We start from the raw sequence: 14,494 nt of genomic DNA, 5'->3' as shown, positions 1-14,494 counted from the left end.
AGTCTACAAAGATGCATACACTGCGTCAATGCAGAGTCACCCTCTGCTGCACTGCTGAGTATTATTAATGTCTTTCTTCATGGCGAAGCAGTGACATCAAAGTGTAATCTATAGCAGTGGAGCCAGGTCCAAAACTATAAATGCGTTAAGGTGACAAATTTTAGTCGCAAAATTGTCTCTTATGAATCTTGAAAAGAGCTGAATGCACATTTGTTTCCATTGGCTACATGTATTAAAATAGTATAAAGGGTATGAAAAGAAAGTATTAAGATATTGTTAACTCTTGATTCAACATTTCTCCAGTTGTGACCAAAATTTATATTAGCTGTGGCCTTGTGAAATATAACCAGCGCAGTTGAGAGAGAGGGGTTAACTCCTTCAGAATGCAGTTCTGGTTGATTTGGGCTTTGGAAGACAGCAAAACAAACTATTGTATCAATAAAGGGTTCAGGTAATGTTTGGCCTTTTTTCAGCATCCACTGAGCAACCTAGATCTGATTTTATGCTGCACGTGGCATGAGTCTGCAGACAGTAGGGCACAATAAAACTGAAAGGAGTTGCTTATCACTGAGAAGTTGGAGGTGCGCAGCCTCTCACCTGAAGCTCTTCATCTAACAGCTCCTTCCTGTTCCGTTACTCCCTGCAAACAGAAAAGCACATTGCAGTTCCTGTGACTACTTCATAGTAAGAGTTGAGGTATGTGATGGACGTACATACATGCATACGGACAAACAGACATAGAGTCCTTGCTTTGTAGTTGTATAGCCTTTGATAGAGCCAGGCTCGTTATGTACCCCTGGTTCCAGTCTTTGTGCTAAGCTAAGTGCACTGGCTGCTCACAGAAGCTTCATACTTAGAGACATGATGGAACTTCTCATCTTAATCTGAGCACGAAATCAAAGAAGCATCTGGTGCATTTGTCACATGTGCAGGACACAGTTACCTGGTTGTCCTCTCCAGCCTCCATTCGCCCTTTCCTCCTCCCCTCCACCGCACTTGACCTCCTACCCAATCAGCGAAAGGTGACTTTGGGGGTGGAGTGGTTATGTCACCGACCCCCTCCAGCGTGATTGAAGCCTCTCAGCGGGGCCTCTTCAGAGACCAAGAAAGATGGGCTGGTGAATTATTGCCTACATAAACAAGAATTTGACTGTGAAGACACTACGATTCGGATTTTGGCTCAAATGAGCTCAATAAACAGGGAAAATTGATTGCTAATAAACATTTGGTTTAGTTAAATGCAAATATATCATACAGTTATGGCTGATTTTAGATCCTAACATTAATTGTCAGGAGCATCGATAGTCTATAGCGTAACTACAGTACCAGCCTTCATCACAGTGTTGCATATTTGCATTTGTTTGAATGAATCTTTCAGATGAGATTCTTACATCCAATCAGCATTTACACCGGTCCACACCTTATTTTGTTCACTGCATTTGTTTTCTTCCTGACATTTTACCTCCTCAGACTGGCAGGACCATTAATAGGTTTGACATTTTAACATATAGCTTTGACATTTTAATGCATTAATGAAGGAATTGAACCTCTTAGATCGTTCTTTTCACTATAGACCCTGAGAGAGTGGGGTTTTCTAATAAATAACCAAAGCCCTGTATTCAAGAAAGACGACTGAATATTTCATTATGTTCTGAGCGGCTGTTAATAGTGTTCAGCGCTCTGGACATAATAGGTTAATAGTTAATAAAGTCTATGTGTCATAATCTCAAGGGAAGGCAATATGTCAATGCTTGTGTTAATGTTGTGTTAATCAAACATAGATTCTGTACATGAGAGATACATTCTCTTTATATGCTTTTTATGAGACCTGGTGAATGAATCAGGATTGTTTACATATTTATTTTTATTGTATTTTATAGCTGCTTTAAGGGCAACACTTGACCTTCTCTAATCACTGCCGCCTTTGTGTATGGATATACCGCACTTTGCCTTGATTATGTATTAGTTTGTGTGCATGTGCAAGCATGACAGAAGCAGTGGATGCTCCATCCTGACGCTAATCTATTATTGATGATGTCAAGGTTGCGTCCTGTAAGCAGGGCCTCTGATCTGATGAAGCCAAGCTGCACAGTTGACCTTTGATCTCAGCAATGATCTGACTCTACGATTGTTTTGACTTTTTGACCACCAAAGCCGCTCGTCGGTCTTCAGTCGTTTCGGTCAAAATATTGGTGGTAAACCATGATGGGTCTGAATATTGTGTACAGTAGATTTCCGCCCTTGATTAAAGATACCACTGTGAGTAGAGGGAAGAAAGTGAGAGATCGACTGATTAGGAAGAAAGAGCAGTAAGTGTAGCAGTTTTCTCTTCCATGCCCATAGGCTGTCAGTGTTTTGTATATAAATAGTTGGTGGCTCAGCAGGAGAAAAGCACTTCATCAAGGACCACGGGCACAACCTGCATCCGTCTGCACTTCGACTAGCGCTCAGCCTTGATTACAACAGTCTTCCTCTTCCTCCTCCCCACTCAATGTCCTCCTCTGCCCTCCCCTTCTTCATGCTTATGGTACATTTTGCACATCCTGTACAGTTTTGGAATTACCTTTCTCCAAGATAACACATAACAAGAACTTTTCAGACAAATAACCCCTGGCCCAAGAACTTTGCTGATTATCTGTATCTTGAATTTTCTGGTGTTTAATGTAACAAACTTATGTGCTGAATAAAATGTCTAACGTTTTGGACATCCAAGTTTGAAGCTGGACAGCATTGCACCCACATGTTGTAGACGGTAAAGCTTTGTGGCCCAATAATCAGACTAACTTTCCATTTTGTTTCACTTAATTCATTGAGACTGACACTGTGTTGCCTGAAGTTTGTACAAATGGGAGCTAGCATGTAAATAGTCTGAATTAATTCAAATACAACCCAGGTATCCCACACCTAAACTATACGATAGAATTGATGTCTTGCCTTCAAGCAACATTTGATGACTTCAAATGTTGCTTTAAGGCAAGTTCCACTTTAGAAAGGCAGCAAAAAGTCATACTTTTATCCACAGTGTTCCCACTCATGCTGCTGAGTGCAGAATGCTTCCACATATCACTTCTCAGATGGTTTGGTGACTAAACAGTGATTTTTGGTGACGAAACGTTTAGCAGAGCTCAACTAATTTCCGCCATTTTATGTTTTGTGCAGGAGAACAGCAATAGTCTAGTTCACAGAAGGTATCATCACAGCATCAAACTTTTTTCCAAGGTGAAGATATTCATGAACTTTGCAGTGTTGACGTGCAGACAAAGAAGGCAGAGCTTTTGGCATGTGATATGTGTGATGTATACTTTGCTTACATGAGCCAATTTTGTGCAATGGTGAACCTGCTACTAACTTTGCAAACAGGACTTTTTACATGTTCACACATAAATTACACAGTTACTCTTTCACTATACTGAGGAACACCCTGTTGGACTTCTTGCAGGTAGCCTATTGGTAATAGCTTTTATTAGGGTTTCTGAGAGTTGTTGTTCGTGGCCACTTTTCTAACTAGGTAGCTAGCAAGCTACATAGCAAGATGATGTGCACCCTGGGGAAATAGCAGTGAGCGAGCACAGTGCCAAACCTGTTCGAATCAGAAGCCTGGAATCAGGCAAGCAGCTTTTCATGCCAGACCGTTTTTGAGCATTTATGGAGGTTTGCATTCAGTAGATCGGCTGTCACAGAATTGCAACCACTCTTTTAAAGACCATCAATGTGTATCACTTTTCGGTGTCAGCGTGCTGTACATTACTTTGTTGTGCAGTCACCATGGAGGCTAATGTACACATTCACTGAGGCAGCCCTGAGATGACAGCCCTGTTTAATGCATGGTCCTTTTAAAAACCCAGCCAGACACAAATACGTAGATGGGAAACACACACAGACACACAAACATGCAGCAGGCCAGTGTTGATTTCATTAGCAGCAGAGGAGATACAGCACAGTGGCTGACAGTTTACCGAGTGATGAAGCATCTGGATTCACCACTGACAGCCGTTTGCTAAGTGTGACTGAAATACTGCCTCCTCCCTCCCCCTCTCTCTCACATGCGTCTTTTTTCTCCATCTTCCTCTCTCTCTCCTGCTTCTTGTCATTCATCATCAGTCTGGTGGAGCTGTGGCCTGTAACCATTGGCCTGAAGCTATGAGTGTGTGTGTGTTTGTGTGTATGTGTGTGAAAAAAGACTCTTAACTGAATATATTTCATCTGCACTGCCTCAGTTTCAATCAGAGTTAATGGAAGTGCTGGCCAATGCTCATCTCAGCCCTGGCCCTGGCCCTCAGCATACACACAACCACAGCACTGCATGCACACTGTGTGTGTGTGTGTAATACTACACTGCTTTGTCTTTTAAGCACTGCATGCCTTCTACAATTCATTTCACGCTCTGTGTCACCAGCTGGGATATGACTGAAAATCTGATGCTCAGCAGCCAGTTTAGTCATCTGATGCCTGTTTACATATGTGAAGTGTCAAAAAAACAAACAAACAAAAAACATTATCTTAATGTCCAGCCAGTAAATTTAAGTTATAGTTACACTACAAGATCACAAGGGAGCGTTAAATACCCTCTTTGCCTGCTATTGGAAACAGGAAGTATCTTCCAAAAAGTTCGGTTACGTTAGATATCTGCTGAGAAATGCGATGTGAGGAGGTGTGTAAGTGGAATATATTGTTGATGGTTTTTCTATTTTTGAAAGAAAGGGGCCAAAGATCATTTGGATGTCAACTGTTTTCTTTTCATTTGGAAAAAATATGTGAATCTCCGGTGAGTTAAAGTGTTAGCATTGCCTGTTATCTGTAAGCCATTTGTGAATACTAATTCAAGCTAGCAGTTAAAACTGTAAATTTATACACTGCTCAAAAAAATAAAGGGAACACTGAAACAACACAATGTAACTCCAAGTCAATGACACTTCTGTGAAATTAAACTGTCCACTTAGGAAGCGACACTGATTGACAATCAATTTCACATGCTGTTGTGTAAATGGAATAGACAACAGGTAGAATTATAAGCAATTAGTAAGACACCTCCAATAAAGGAGTGGTTCTGCAGGTGGTGACCACAGACCACTTCTCAGTTCCTATGCTTTCTGGCTGACTTTTTGGTCACTTTTGAATGCTGGTGGTGCTTTCACTCTAGTGGTAGCATGAGACGGAGTCTACAACCCACACGAGTGGCTCAGGTAGTACAGCTCATCCAGGATGGCACATCATTGTGAGGTGTGGCCCAGTCTGGGAGATCTCTCAGGAGACCATCCGCCACCTCATCAGGAGCATGCCCACCTCCCGCCGCCCTCAATGGACACCTCTTCCCGGTGAACAGGTGGTCATTTTCTGACCTGAGCTTTATCAGCCTTGGTGTGTCTTCTGTCAATGAGAGACATTTCAGATCTGTCAGTGAAGAGAAACCTTCAAGCCATGAAACACATTATTTCACTCAGATAACACCCAGAACAAGTGATGAGAGGCTGGTGTGTTAGTGTAAGTGAAATTTAGAAAACAGGTTGTAGATAAAAGACTGCTTAGTGGAGACAAAACTGGAGACAGATGTTTTAATATATGAGGCTGAACGCAGAAATCAGCTGCTGCAGGGCTTTTATCCATCAGTACAACAAAATAACAGCAGTAAACCAAACTCTGTCTCCAGCTACGTCTCTCTCAGGTCTGGGATGTCCCGTCACTTCTCCACATTTGACATGATTTCGCTGAATAACTGTAAAGAAATAAGTTATCCTGCCTGCGCACGGTAAGAGGCGGTTGCTAGGCAACGTACGTGTTTACTTTCAGAGCCGCTGCGCAGTGAGAGCGGTGACAGACGAGAGTCGGCTCTTTTTAAATCAATAAAATATGTTTTAATCACTATTTTGTGTCACTTTATTGAACGCTGTAGTAGTAAGCAGTGTTCTAAGCGGGATAATGTATAGTGAGCAGGTTCCTATGGTCCCTGCTCACGATAAAGTATCGATTATTTATTTATTTATTTATTTGAAAGGGACAGTACACATTAATGAACATCAGTATGTGAGTACTTGTGTAAATGTGTCGGAGTTAGCAAGCCTGCTAGTTTACATCCGTAGTCCCTTGGCAGGTAATAGACAAACAGACACATAGAGGTAGACGGACGGCTAATCTCGCCAGAGGAGTCTCGGAGTTTCGTGGAATGTCTTCATACTGACTGTCTTGCCCTTCACCACTTTATAACCGTTAAAATTTGAGTAATTCACCAGCAACAATTGAGCGGCGTTTATCCAGGTTCAGGGCTTAAATGAAAGCTGTAATTCTCGCCGCCGGGTACGGAACCAGGCTCCAGAGGGATGTGGTGGCCGACCGCAGCGGGAGGTTCGCTCACCTGGCTGGCACCTCATTTGCAGTCTTCTCTTGGGATTTCCTCACGCACCTACTCTGTTTTTCTGTGTAACAGCAAGCTCACATACCGGTATCCATCTGTTAAAAGGGTTAATAAAATAGCGAAAACACAACAGCAGCTCTGTTCGGAGTGGCGACCGGCTTAAACGGGGCCGCACACCGAGGCTCGGAGCGCAATGATGAGTTGGCGTGGGGAGCCGAGATGCGCGGCTAGAGCTAGGGTTAAATAGGAAAACGCAGCCATTATTAGAACTCATTTAAGCCAATCCCACGCAGAGGATGAGCGCTATCACCTGCCGCCAGCCAAACGGTGATCGGGCAGACAAGAGGGGGTCGATGCTTACCATTTAAGCAGTTTCGACGTACAAAAAAAAAACAGTCGAGACCGAAGACAGCCCACGCCACTGCGTGGTTGTGAGTAGTGATGTGGGACAGGTGCGTACCTGCGCATATTTCCCCCAAGCGCCGCCTACTAATCAATGGATGTGTGCGCATGCGCCGAGTGCCACAGTCATCCTGTGACGTCACCATATGACGCAGCGGCACACATCCTTTGATCAGTGGTCGCTTTGATCCTGATGCGCTCGAGGAGATACTTGACTCACCATTCCTAACTTCTGTCAATACCGATTGAAAGCACACAGCAGAGTCAACATACACCTTTATACCTTCGAGGGATCATACATTCTCACCGCAGAAAGTACTTACTAAACTAGACATGATTTTTGCTAAGAAATTTGTAACCCTGAAGGAGTATGAGTTACTCCAAGGGACACTTGAAGCCACTCAGTGCCAAAATGAGGCGCTTGTTAATAAGAGTGAGTTCCTCATGCAACAAAGCCTAAAGCTCTACGAAGAAAACAAAGAGCTTCGGAATCAGCTGGACAAATTCATCCAGGAGAAAGAGGCCTGGGAGGAGGACAAGGCCCGTCAGGCAGCTTCTGAGGCTGAGGCTAGGGTTGCTGAGGCTGAGGCGAGCGTTGCTGAGGCTGAGACGAGCGATGCTGAGTCTGAGGCGAGCGTTGCTGAAGCTGAGACTTGCGTTGCTGAGGCTGAGACGAGCGATGCTGGGTCTGAGTCGAGCGTTACTGAGTCTGAGACGAGCGATGCTGGGTCTGAGGCGAGCGTTTCTGAGTCTGAGACGAGGGATGCTGGGTCTGAGGCGAGCGTTTCTGAGTCTGAGACGAGGGATGCTGGGTCTGAGGCGAGCGTTGCTGAGGCGAGAGTTTGTGAAGCGGACACTCTGCCCAATGTTCTTGATGCAGATACAAAGAAGAAGAAAAGGCCATGGTGGAAATTGAGGTTTCCAGGGAAGCTCAAGTTTTGGAAGAAGACCAAGGATGTTGTTCATCCAAGTGAGCCCATCCAGAGTATCATTGATGTGCAAACAAAAATCATCAGTGAACAGAATCTCTTGATCCAGGAGTTGAGGGGCTTCAGTGAAAGGTTTGCCCATCTCTCTAATAGGGCAGGACAGCTTGAGATAAGGAAGGGCACAGACATGTCGACCCAGACCGCAGGACAGCTTGAGATCAGGGAGGGCGTGGACAAGTCGACCCAGACCGATCCTGCCCTGCTCACTGAAAACACAGATGAGCCGTCTGTGCCTCAAATGGTCTGTCCACGTACAGGGGACATCGTGAAGTCAGCACGCCACAGGCCAAAAAACCTGAAACGAAACTGAACATCATGCAAGAAACATCCTGTTTGGCAGCATACCAGCAGCATCAAGACACATCAGAGGATGGCGAAAATCTGACTTAGACTTTAGAATTTATTGATCTCACAATGGAGGTGAGATCCATCCACAACAGCAAATTGAGGTGCAAATAAGAACAATAAGGTGCAAAATAAGAACAATAAGGGTGCAAATAAGAAGGTCCATACAAAGTATGAGAAGCTTTCAGAGTAGGGTAGACTCAAGAGCATCTTCATCTCTGCTTAAGTCCTAAACCAGAGTGGTGGACGAGGGTAGAATGAGGACACTCGTTTGTGTGGTTTTCTCCGGGTGCTCCGGTTTGCCAATAAAAAATTTTTATCCAAAATTAAACTTAGTCAATAGTATTATAACAAACTTGTTAAATACTTGCCAAAAGTAATAAAATTAGTATTTATATATATAATTTGTCTGTTTGGGGAAGTTGTTGTTTATGTGAATCGGGGGTCTAAGGACAGAGGCACATTTGTGATTTGTGACATTGTGACAAAATTGTCCAAACCTGTCTGACCTTCGAGCCCAAGTATCTTTGTAGTTGCTACTGCAAGTGCTACTGAGATATTTTCGCTGCTCTTGTACTTGCTGAATATAGTTACACTGATGCTGGTGTTCTTTGAAATCTAAAGTTACGGATTTAAAAGGGTTATATGGAACAAGGAGTTTTGCCTGTGAGTCCTGAAGCCCTGAAGACCTACGGGCTAATCAAAGTTGCTCCAACCTATTTCCCACACAGGCATCAATACACCGCTGAATCCTTTGCAGGGTCACGGGGGGCTGGAGCCTATCCCAGCCGTCTCTCGGGGCGAAGGCAGGGGACACAAACAGACAGACAACCATGCACACTACTCATTCACACCTACGGACAATTTAGAATTATCAATTAACCTCAGCATGTTTTTGGACTGTGGGAGGAAGCCGGAGAACCCGGTGAAAACCCACACAGAAAGATCCCAGAACCTGGGATCTTCTAGCTGTGAGGCGACGCTGCTAACCACCGAGCCACCGTCGTTGAATATAATAAAATCAACAAGTCTTAAATAAAATTGACAATATTGAAAATGTAAGACCCACTTTCCTATGTTAAGATACATCCATCATTTTCCAGAGAGGTGAATAAACTGTTTTAACTCTTCTTTAACTCTGTGTTTCTATCATGACTGCTTTGTATCTGCAGTGTGTTTGTGAAATCAACATTGTCTCATATCTTTTAGTAGATTATTGTGTTTAACAAGAGAAACAACACAATTTTTTCACTGTCTGTAATCCCAACAAGGCAGTTCACAACCATCAGGGAAATCTCATAACACACTGGAGACAAGAGTTCCCAGGATAAAGCAGAAGTACTAAATGGGAATAAATGCCGGCATGAATATTTCACCAATGTCGTTTTTAAGCAAGAGAAGATGAATTTAGGCAAATTAGATAAGAAAAGCATTTTTGAGGTTGAACCGAACATGTTGAGCACAGACACAGCCACAGAGTCTTTGATGTGCCACAGTCCTAGGACAGGACAGCCAACATGTGCTCAGGCTTTCAGCACCGCGGAGAGCAGGAAGTTGTCTGTTTAGTGTGGTGGTGTCAGCGCAGATTACATTCTTTTGCAACATTTGGGATACATAAAAAAAAATGCAAGTCATACTTAAATCTCTGGTCCCAAAGAGACATCTCTATTCTTGGCAGAATTTTCCTCACAAAAATGGAATGTCTTTCGAGATTCATTTACCCAGCCTACTCACTATCACTCTCCAAAAGTGCAATAAAATCTATAAACCAGGCTAATTTCAATTACATTTGGAAAAGGAAAACACACTACATTAAAAAAGGAATCATAATTAAAGACTATGAGGACGGAGGCCTAAAAGCCATCGATATAGAAAGTATTAATGGCACTATTAAAATTAACTGGCTAAGATCATTATTAAAGAATGAAAACAGCCTTTGGTTTCACATTCCAGACCATATTTTCACGAAATTAGGAGGCATCAATCTTCTCCTGAGGAGTGACTATGATTTAAACAAGCTCCCCATCAAACTATCAGCCTTTCATAGACAGGTCTTACAATATTGGAAAATGATTTACAAACATAACTATAGCTCTCATAACACCCCTATATGGAACTGCAGGTATATTTTATTTAAGAATAAATCACTTTTCTACAAGGATTGGTTACAGAAAGGTATACGGTCGGTGATGCATCTATTAGATAGTACAGGGAACCTTATTCATTTTGAGGATTTTTGTTTAGAATTTTATTTAAATAATAGACGTCAATAAAATAACATTATCAAAGCAATCCCACAATCTGTAATCATGATGTCCTATAATCTGTTTCAAAGTGATGTAAACCCAACTCTCCCTTCGCTTTTGGTGGATGGACACAATATTTCTAATCCAAAACTCCCTAATATTGCAATCAGACAAGCTTTTATTAAAGAATTATCTTCATATTCCTCAAACAGAAATTCAATCCTGCGTTTCATCTCCAAAGCAGAAGCTGTGAAACTGCGAGCTAAATTTTTCAAATTCCCTATACCATCAAAGGTGAAGGAAGTCCACTTCAAGACCGTAAATGAAATATACCGCTCTGCTGAGTTCCTCAGACACCACTTTGGAATTGACCACAACAACTGTTCATTCTGTGACACTCATATTGAAACAACAAACCATTTATTCTATGAATGTATTTTTTCCCGAGCCTTTTGGGATGACTTGATTTATTGGCTATCTCCTAAAGTCTCTCCATAGAAAATGTTTTATTCGGTTTACCAGTGAAGAACACGATGCATGAAATGGCCATCAACACTATCATCATCCAAGAAAAATTCTTTATACATAAAAACAAATTCAGAAAAAGCAAACCAAATTTCTGTTTTCCATAAAGAGCTCTGTCACTACCCCGTAAACTCATGCAAGGAAAATGGACCGAACTTTATAAAATGCATACATTTTATCTACCCATTCACACACACTAATATATTTGGGAGACAAATATGCATCAAAAACAACGTATGTAACTTTAAATGTGATGATTAGAAATGTTTACTCCTTATATATTTAGGACATGGGTAAGCACCAAACCAACGTATGTAATTTTCTAATGATTTTATGAGATTTAGGCTACAGCTACCAATGTAGGTAGCACTGTTATTGTGACGATAAATATTGAAATATTTATATTAAACATCTGTGTTTATAATAACCAGATCCTGAAATGCAGACATACAGGTGGGTTTTCTGAATAAAGAGCACTAACACTGATTTTTATTTTATTAATCATTTTGATATTCAGTGATAAACATATATATGAACATATATACATACATATATACACATATACACACATATATATACTGTATGTGTGGTTGCCTCGCCCCTGCAATGCACATTGTGTTCGAATTGCGAAAACAAACCTGTTGCAGGACAGGGCGGATCTCTGCCAACGTGAGAGACTGAACAAGGCTCTGCGAATTAGTCATTACAGGTGACAATGTTGAAGTTGTCTGGGTTCAGCTCCTTCATCTTTTTCATGATTACCTCCTGAGTGTCAGAGATATTAAAGAGAGATTTGGTGTGAATGCAGTTTGTTTGATGTGGGATTGAATGTGTATGTCACTGAATTGTTACACAAGGGAAATTTTGCTAAACACAATTTGCGCTGCACCTCTGCCTTTGCCTCCACAATGTGTTTCGTGTCTTTCAGGATCTTTAGAGCCACTGTTTCATTGGTGGCTACCTTCCTGCATTGAACAACTAATCCGTAGCTGCCACTCCGCAGGATAGCCTGCACCTCATAGCCAGTGATTTCTCACGCCTGATAATAGAAAAGAAGGGATTTAGACACACAAAGTCATGTTTCTCCTCTCAGGGCCTGGCAGTCAGTTCCTATGCACACAGCAACAAGTTGACAGGCAGAGATGTGATTCATCAGGTTCTGTCAGGATCAGTCAATCATCTGTCACTTTAGCCTTAAAACTGAGCTCAAAACAAAAAAAGTTGAAGACCTAGAAACATTGCTCCCTTCTACTATTACTACTCCTTAAATTAATACACATACTAATTGTAAACACTATTGAGCAATGGTCCCAAATTGTAAGCTAAATAAGCTTATGCTAATATTAAAATACAATCTTAAAAATAAATCCAAATAAATCTACTAATGACTTGCATGACAATATTACAGATGTTTAGGCCCTTTACTCCCACTTATTTGATTTTCTCCATATTTTTAATTCCAAAGCCCAATTAACAAGTACAGTGAGACCTCAGCACCCTCCCACTCCACCAAAGCCAATACTGTAGCATAGCAGGGATGAGGTACACAGTTTGATGGCCACTGCCAGGAACATGTTGGGGGTTTAAGTCTTTGGCAGAAGATGCTGCTCTTCACAAACATGTCTCGCAGGGGAGGCGTTTTTTTTCTCACTCTTTTATTATCAAAAATACAAATTTTACAGTCAGATCACATATTTACAAGGTGACTTGCCTCACCAAAATGGTCATATATATCACATGCACATGCACCAAAATACAGTGCAAATCTATTTTCCTGTTCAGGGTGCAAGCCAGCTTGGACAGCATCCTCTTCACCACCTCCAGAGAGTCCAGCTCAACTCAACTTCCAATCACTGAGCTGGCCTTTTTACCAGCTTGTTGAGCTTGTTAACATCTCCTCAAAATCCTACCCTCAAGAAGGTTATAATGTTCAGCTGTTGTTGAAACTGTTTAAGAGAGGTGTTGACTCAACTTTCAGGTCATTTTGGAGGATGTAGTTTGTGGTGTTGCTGAACTGTGTTGCATTATACAGAAGAGTGTTGGTAGCCTGACATCTCAAAGATCATACCTAGCAGAAAACTGGTTTCCTTCATCATGATAAGGGATGACAGAAACTCAGATTTCTTGATCATGGAAACACTTGCCCGGGTTTTTGTTGGATGTTCAAGCACGTCACTTCAGATTAGGAAAGTATATCTGTTAGGAGCAGAGTGGCACAAAAGGAAAAATCATTAGTCTCAGCAGTGCATCCTTGTATCCAAACAAATTAAATCCCAAACTGAACAGAAAGTTAGGACCTGTATAACAGATGAAGACACCTGAAGCCGCTTTCTGCGCTGCTGTGCTGAATTGATGTGATTCCATACTGACATGTTTTAGACAAAATGAAGCAAAGCACTGGAGTTGGTATTATTGGTGCATATTGCAGCTTTTGTCTTGGCACATTTGCTCAGAGCGAAGCTGTTTCCTTCTTCTCCTTCTTTATTCCCAGCAGACTAAACACTGCCTCAGCGTGTGACCCCATCCACAGATAATTAGTTAAAGAAAACAAAAACCTTCTGAATACCTAATTGTTGTCTCTTTTCATGCGGATACATCTTGTCTTTAATGTCTTTAATCCTCCTGCATATGTGCATACAGTCTTACAGCACTGATTAGTTTTCATTGAAGCTGTGCACGGTACTTGAGTTTTTAAGTTACTTCTTCAGTCAGGAGCTCACACAGTTGGTCAACTGGCTAGTTTGACACAGGGGCTAGGTGAGGGTTGACTGCTAGCCAGTTAGCCACTGGTAAGCCTAAACTTTGTCTTTGTTCAGAGTTGGAGGGTGCACTACACAACAACCATATGAGGTTGGGTACTCTGGAGCAATGTGTGCAGATACTGGGTCTAAGCTCGCAATGGTCAGTAAATACCTGACAATGAAATTATTGTTTAAGTAATGAGTAATTGATAACACTCTGCATGTATTTTGCCCAAAACTGACTGTGTCTCTGGTTTGTTTCTATTATTTGCTGCTTATTAGTGCTGATGTCTCAAAGGCATATTGTGCCTTTTTTACTTCTTTCCCAGCTTTATGTTATATTATATGAACTCATAGAGAATATGCAGTCAGTGCTCAATTTTACATTCACATGGTGTAAATTTCCTTCAACATTTCTGCTTTTTAAGTTTCATTTTTTTTCATTTATCCAGTGCCAAAGTATATAACTTTGCAAAATAATGGCTTCTCATTTTGTTCATGAGAACCAGAAAGGCCTGGCTCAGCATTACTGTGCAGACTTACCATTTAATATTGCTCCCCTGTGACACCGAACAGGATGTGCTTAAGTGTAACACATCTTGGGTATCGTGATGAGAAGTCCCGCACCTCTCTGCAGCTACATTTCTGCTGTATTTAGCTGCAGCCAGGAACCACTCTCTATTTTTTCAGCAATTAAGCAGCATCAGTCACTGTCAGAGAAATGGCCCTGAATGGTAAGCACTCCATTAGTGGAATTACAGCAGCTTCGGAGTGCTACAGAGAGAGACGGGGCAACGAGGGGAGTTAATGAATTCCAATTGGTAATCCATCAGTTGTGATATGCCTTTTGCAGGACGCACTCGCTGGGTGAACTGAAGCAGATTCAAAAAATACCCA

Source organism: Chelmon rostratus, chromosome 13 (assembly GCF_017976325.1).
Source record: "Chelmon rostratus isolate fCheRos1 chromosome 13, fCheRos1.pri, whole genome shotgun sequence".
NCBI lineage: Eukaryota > Metazoa > Chordata > Actinopteri > Chaetodontiformes > Chaetodontidae > Chelmon > Chelmon rostratus.
This window is presented reverse-complemented; position numbering follows the sequence as displayed.